The sequence below is a fragment of the Colobus angolensis genome, unplaced genomic scaffold (genome assembly GCF_000951035.1).
Source record: "Colobus angolensis palliatus isolate OR3802 unplaced genomic scaffold, Cang.pa_1.0 Scaffold57, whole genome shotgun sequence".
Lineage (NCBI taxonomy): Eukaryota > Metazoa > Chordata > Mammalia > Primates > Cercopithecidae > Colobus > Colobus angolensis.
The window spans coordinates 10,259,398-10,266,101 of NW_012119265.1; positions in this window are offsets into that span (position 1 = coordinate 10,259,398).

Consider the following 6,704-nt stretch of genomic DNA (forward strand, 5'->3'; position numbering starts at 1 on the left):
GCACCACTGCACTCCAGCCTAAGGGACAGAACGAGACTTTACCTCCAAAAAAAAAAGAGAAAAGAAAAAAAAAGTTCACTTGACAGCAGCATTGCACAGTGGAAGAGTATCAGATGGCGTGGGTTTGCTCTGAGATTACAATCTGCATATGAGATATAATAAAAATCTACCCCTAAGTTAGGGATGGATATATTCCATTTTATCCTCTTCCAGCCTTTGTGATATTGTCATATTTTACTGCTACGATATAAACTGCATCATATTCTTAATTTAAAGAAAGGAAAAAAATAGGAGAAAAAAGTCTTACATTTACCCACATGGGAACCTTATCCACTGCTCTTCATTCCGTCATGCAAACCTATGCTTTCACCCGGAGTAATTTTCCCTCAGCCTGGAGACATTCTTTTAATTTATTGAAGCTTAGTTCTGTTGGAGATCAATTCTATCAGATTTTGTTTTTCTGAGTCTTTATTTCACCATTTTTGAAAGATAATTTTGCTGGACTTAGAATTCTAGGTAGACACCCCTTTTCTTTCATCACGTTAAGGATTGTTGCATGTCTTCAGCCTTCATTGTTTCTGATGAGAAGTTTTCATTCTTACCCATTTTTTGGTATATAACACGCCCTTTTCCTCTGGCCACTTTTAAGGTGTTTTTTTGTTTGTTTTTGTTTTTTTGTTTTTTTTACTTTATTTTCAGCCATTTGTATGATGTGCCTAGTGCAGTTAATTTTTCCAGTATATTGTATATGTTTTTCCGCACTGGTCTTACTTGCTTCTCTTTCTAGGACTCCAATTACATGTCTGTTAACTGCTTAATACTGTCCCAAATGTTATTGTGGCTTTCTCCCACACCCCCAATAATTTTTCTCTCCGTGCTTCGGACTGAATGATTTGACTTATCTTCAAGTTCATGAATTATTTCTTCTTTTGTATTCAATCTGCTGTTAATCCCATTCAATAACTTTAATTTTAGATGTAGTATCTTTCAGTTCTAACGTTTCTCCTTGACTCTTCTTCATAGTTTTCATATCTGCACTGAAATGTCCCATTTCTTCACCAATTATAACATTTTTTGCTATAGGCTTATACTATTTTATAATACTGTAAATTTATACTATAGGTGCTATAGGTTTAGCAAATTTAGCTACCTCAAAGTGTTTGCTAGTTTCAGCATTGGGACTATCGGTATATCTGTTTCCCCCAAAGAGTATATCTGTTTTTATTGACTGATTTATTTTTTGTTGACTATGGTTTACATTTTCCTGTTTCTTTCCCTGTCTACTAATATTTTATTGTATGATCATACATGTTAGGGACTCTGAATTCTATCACCTTCCTCTAAAGAGTGTTGAGTTTTGTTCTATAAGGCAGTTAAGTTACTGACAGAGCATCTTGTACTTATAGGGGCTTGATTGTAGGCTTTGTTAGGGTGGATCTATTCAGTTTGGTCCTTAGTTTTTCGGCAAATCCCTTAGTCCTGGAAGTGGTCCCTAAATCTAAGGTGTGGGCTTTTTGAGGTGTAATGGAAAGTATGAAGTGTTTACCACATCACTCTATTCTTGCAAGACTTGAGCTATGAACTCAGGAGACCTTTGGGTGGTCAGCCGCTGAAATACCCACTCGGGACTTTCAGATTTCTAGCTATTTGCCCTAGAATCATAGGGGTTTTTGCTTTGCTTGCAGCCAAAGATCTGAGGGGATTTTATACACAGATTTTGGAGTTTCTCTCTATGATTGCTTCTTTCAGGGATTTCCCACCTTGACTTCCAACCACTCTGACAGCCCAAACTCCATTCTCTGACTCCTCAGATAGGGAAGACTATAACATTCTGCCTGAGTCCTACCTGCCCAGTGCCATGGACAGGGGAGTGCGCTCAGGTAAAGTTGTATAAACATGCATATCTCCTTTCCAGCATTGAATCTCTTACAGTTGCTATCACAGAAAGTAATTAGGTGACATCCCCCATTTACCCTGAAGTTACTGAACCATCTTCCCTGGCTTTGTGCAGGATGTCTCCTAGTTTGTGAAGATTCCACTTCGATTGGGAGTATGACTTAACTCATTTAAGTCACCCAAAGGCTATTCGATCATCATTTAGTGTCTTGTTAACCTAATGGCTTGAAATGAACTGATGCACTTCTGAATATACAGTAAAACTCCCTGATTTTTCAAGGAGGCTAATCTTCCCCAAATGCTAAGCACTACAGAATCAATTATGTCATTAATTTGCTTTTGGTTGCAAGCTACAAAGCTTGATCAGGCTAATTACAGATTATGCTCTCAGGAAAATATTTTTATATGCACTAGTCTTTTTTTCTTTCAAGCACTTTAATATGAGGTTTTAAAAAACCTTACTTAAGACAAATAAAAAAGAAAACCTTCATATAATTACATTACCTACAGGCTAATTTTTAAATACTTTAACATCATAACAATTAAGTGGGCTATGTTAGCTTCAGTTGACAACATTTATTTATTTATTTATGTATTTGCAATGAGGCCTCACAATATCCACCAGGCTGGTCTTGAACTCCTGGGCTCAAGAGATCCTTTTGCCTTAGCCTCCCAAATAGCTGGGCCTACAGGTGCCTGCCATTCTGCCCAGCTAGTTGATCACTTTTAGGAAAGGCAACACCCACAAGATTTGTTGAAACTGAACTTCTTACAGCATGTCTGATTTTAAATGAAATGAATTTTGCTAAAGTCTCGCAAATGGTTAACTCTTCTGCCTTTATTACATGTTTTAAATAGTTGATTTATCTCTTAGTTTCTTGCAGCATAATTGGTATAATGCTTCTCTTGCTCACTTTACATGTCATTTTATTGTAGGTGGTTAACTAAATGTATTCTCTCTGTAAATTTCAACAAGTTGATCATAAAATTTTCCCAGCAGAAACTTTTTGTTTTGTATTTAAAGACTAAACACGCTGTCCTTTATTTGGAGAGCATATGTTTGGAAAATCATCCTGTTTATTTGTAAATAAAGATGAACCAGCCAGTCACAAAATACAGTTTGTTTTGTTACCACTTAAAAAAATCCCTTATATTTACAAATATAATTCATTCACAAAACGACACTCGATAGAATTAGGACTAAATTGCTTTATAATGTTTCTGGATCTCCATAATCAAGACTGAATTTCCTCAGAGAAGAAAATGAAGAATGTAGAGTGACTCCTCAGGGTTGTCAAGTCAGAATCACTTTGTTCTTTGGTGGATTTAAACACGTTTTCTAATATCAAGTTTTAATAAAATGAGGAGACTATCTCTAGCAATTTGTATAGGCTAGATGACTACAGGAAATGAAACCAGGCAGGTGTAGCCTTCTAGGAAGGCATCGCTTGACCTGAAACTTGTGGTGTCAAAATGAGCTAAGTCTGGGCCTGGTCAATAACTCCATCCCTTTAGTTTTTAATTCCTACTTTTTTTTTTTTCCTGTATCTGAGAGTTTTATTTATATCTGTCTAGATTTTTTAATATTTTCTTGTTCTTTGGTCAGCTTTTCAATTTCATCTTTTATTTCATTAAATATTTCAAGCATAATTAATTTACATCCTGTATATTAATTTCAGTATCTGCAATTCTACCAGTCAGTCTATTATTTGTTGTTTTGCTGATTTTCACTCATGGTGATTTGTGTCCTTGTTGTATTTGGTGATCTTGATTTGAAGCTCAAATTTCCTTATACTGAATCCTATGGATTTAATTTGGGATGCTCTCCTTTAGAGAGGATTTATGTTTGTGTCTGCTATGAGCCAAGAATGCTATTTTTCTTGTACCTCTAAAGTCCTTTGAGTCCTTGGAATCTCAGGTTAAACTCCAAGTTTGATCTTTTGATTTCAGGAGTTATTAGGTGAACTCTACTTCATTGGTTTCTACTCCACTTGCTTAATATCTTACTGCCTCTTGCTCTGGTTTCAGCTAATTGTTTTGTTTTTCTCCTTGGAGATTCTACTACTTTCTGGTGAGCACAGGAATGCATTAACATTTTTTGTAGTAGTATATTCAGGAGGAATGAGAAGACCCTTTGAAAATATCTGTCTGTCATACTGCCAGAAGTGGAAAGCCCTAGTTTGTATTAATTTATCAGAAGAAGAAACAAAGGCACAAAGATGGCATGTAGTATGCTTAAGATCACAGAGCTGGTGAGTAGTGAGGTCGTTATTGGAAGCCATGTGGTCTGACTCCAGCGCCTACAATTTTAACCACCACACTCGAGTCTGAATCTCAGTGGATATTGCATAAGTATTGCAAAGAATACATTCATGCAGAGCCCTCATGAATGTGATTAGTGCCCTTATAAAAGAGGCCCCAGAGAGACCCCTCGACTCTTCCACCATGCGAGGTGACAGGGAGGAATGGACCCTCGCTGGGCACTGAATCTGCCAGCTACTTGATCCTGGACTTCCCAGCCTCCAGAACTGTGAGAAATAAATTTCTGTTGCTTACCAGCACCCAGTTTACAGTGTTTTATTATAGCAGCCCGAACAGACTAAGATAGTAAATGAGGACTTAATTATAGAGAATTGTGACCACTTCACTCTCTTCATGGAGGATAAAAAGAAGGATAAGAAGACTTTCAAAATAGATATCTTTAATTAGATATGAGTAAAAGTCATTTATTTAAAAAGTTTGTTAACACTAAATTTGTTTCCTAGTGGCTGTTTCTCAGCATTTAGTGGCTCTTCATTGTAGATAGAGAAAACTGAAGCAGAAACTCCCAGGTGTGAAATTCCAGGTCTCCAGGCAGGTCTCCAGGCAGTTTTATTATTCTGTAGCCAGCTGCTGCTGCCTGAGCTAGGTATGCATTAGGATGTATTAGAAACACCCGGTGAGCTCATATGCAGATTATGGTGTTCCATTGCTGGCTTCAGATCCAAGTGTAGATTGGAGGCTAAAAATCTGCATTTTTAACAATTCTCCAGGTGATTCTGGACCAGGTAGTCTGAGGCTCATACTTGGTGAAAGCTGGCCTAGGCTTGTCTTTGGCAAAAATGGAGATTTATGATGATGCATTCCTGGGTCCCTATTCTCTGCCTCCTCCAAGCATACGTAACTCCAGGGTGAGTGTGTCTTGCTTGAGACTGTTAGTGTTATTTCCATAACTGTGTACTTTTTGGGCTATTTTTTGAATGACTGCTAAAAAGTCCTTTTTCTTTTTCTTTTCCCCAAGACAGAGTCTCGCTTTGTTGTCCAGGTTGGACTGCAGTGGCGCAATCTTGGCTCACTGCAACCTCCACCTTCTGGGTTCAAGCGATTCTCCTGCCTCAGCCTCCCGAGTAGCTGGGATTACAGGCACGTACCACAATGCCTGGCTAATTTTTGTATTTTTAGTAGAGATGGGGTTTCACCATGTTGACCAAGCTGTCTCGAACTCCTGACCCTCAAGTGATCCGCCTACTTTGGCCTCCCAAAGTGCTGGGATTACAGGCATGAGCCACTGTGCTTAGCCTAAAAAGTATTTTTTAAAAATAGGCTTTACTAAATCACAAGAAAAAACATCAATAGAGTATTCACACATATGGCTTTGAACAGTAGAGCCATCCATTTGACCTATTTGTCTGCCTGGTCTACAGACTCTTACTTTTCCCTGAGACTGGTTATTTCCACACTTAATTCTGCTTCTAAATTTCTACCTCATAGATTCCTTAACTACTTGCCTTGCCTGTACATGTTCAGATAGCATAGGGGTAACCTGGAGTAGGAGACAGGCAACCATAAGCTAGTATTTTTCTGGGTTTAGGTCACTGAATCTCTCCAGTCATTGTTGGAAATTTAACCATCAAACCTAGGCCCTGCCTTCCACCTTCCAGACCAGAATTCTACCTGATTAGCTCTGTCTTACTTCTGTTCATTCTCCATATGACTTGCAAGGATTAAATCAGAACATAACTCTATTTATTATCTAATGGCTATTTTTAAGATCCTATATTTTTATTACCATATTCTATGTCATATTTGAATATTCCGAAGTACTTGTGTTCAGAGGCTTAGGAGATATACAGAGATACTATTGCAAAGAGATATAGACACCTAATGAAACTCAAAGGTAAGTTCTATAAAAACAATAAAAATACACCTCTCCTTTGGTGTCAGATAAAATGCTCAGTAGCTTGCAGGCCACACGCATAGCTAAAATAATTTTTCCATTTTCACCTACTGCAACAAAGAAAAAGCAATAGCTATTTCAACCAGAAATAGTCTCCACGGTGACACAGACCCACTCAGCATGTGGCTGCAGCCCTTCACCCTGCCTTGCTCTCATTTCTTGTTTAAAGCCGGAGTGTTGATAAAGTCAGCAGGATATGGTCATCAGCCAAGGATCAGAGAGCCTATAGAGTAATTTCTGTGCAGTGTGTATAAAAGGTCTTTGTCCTGCCTTATTCTGGAAATGAAGCAATGTGGACTGTGATACCTGAATTACAATTATGACAAGTAAGTCAGAAGAGCCCTGCAAGAATCGTAAATTATCTTTGCTGAAACTTTTTTTTTTTTTTTTGAGAGGGAGTCTCGCTTTGTCACCAGGCTGGAGTGCAGTGGCACGATCTCGGCTCACCGCAACCTCCGCCTCCCGGGTTCAAGCGATTCTTCTGCCTCAGCCTCCCAAGTAGCTGGGATTACAGGCTCCCACCACCACATGCGGCTAATTTTTGTAGTTTTAGTAGAGATGGGGTTTCACCATGTTGACCAAGCTGTCTCGA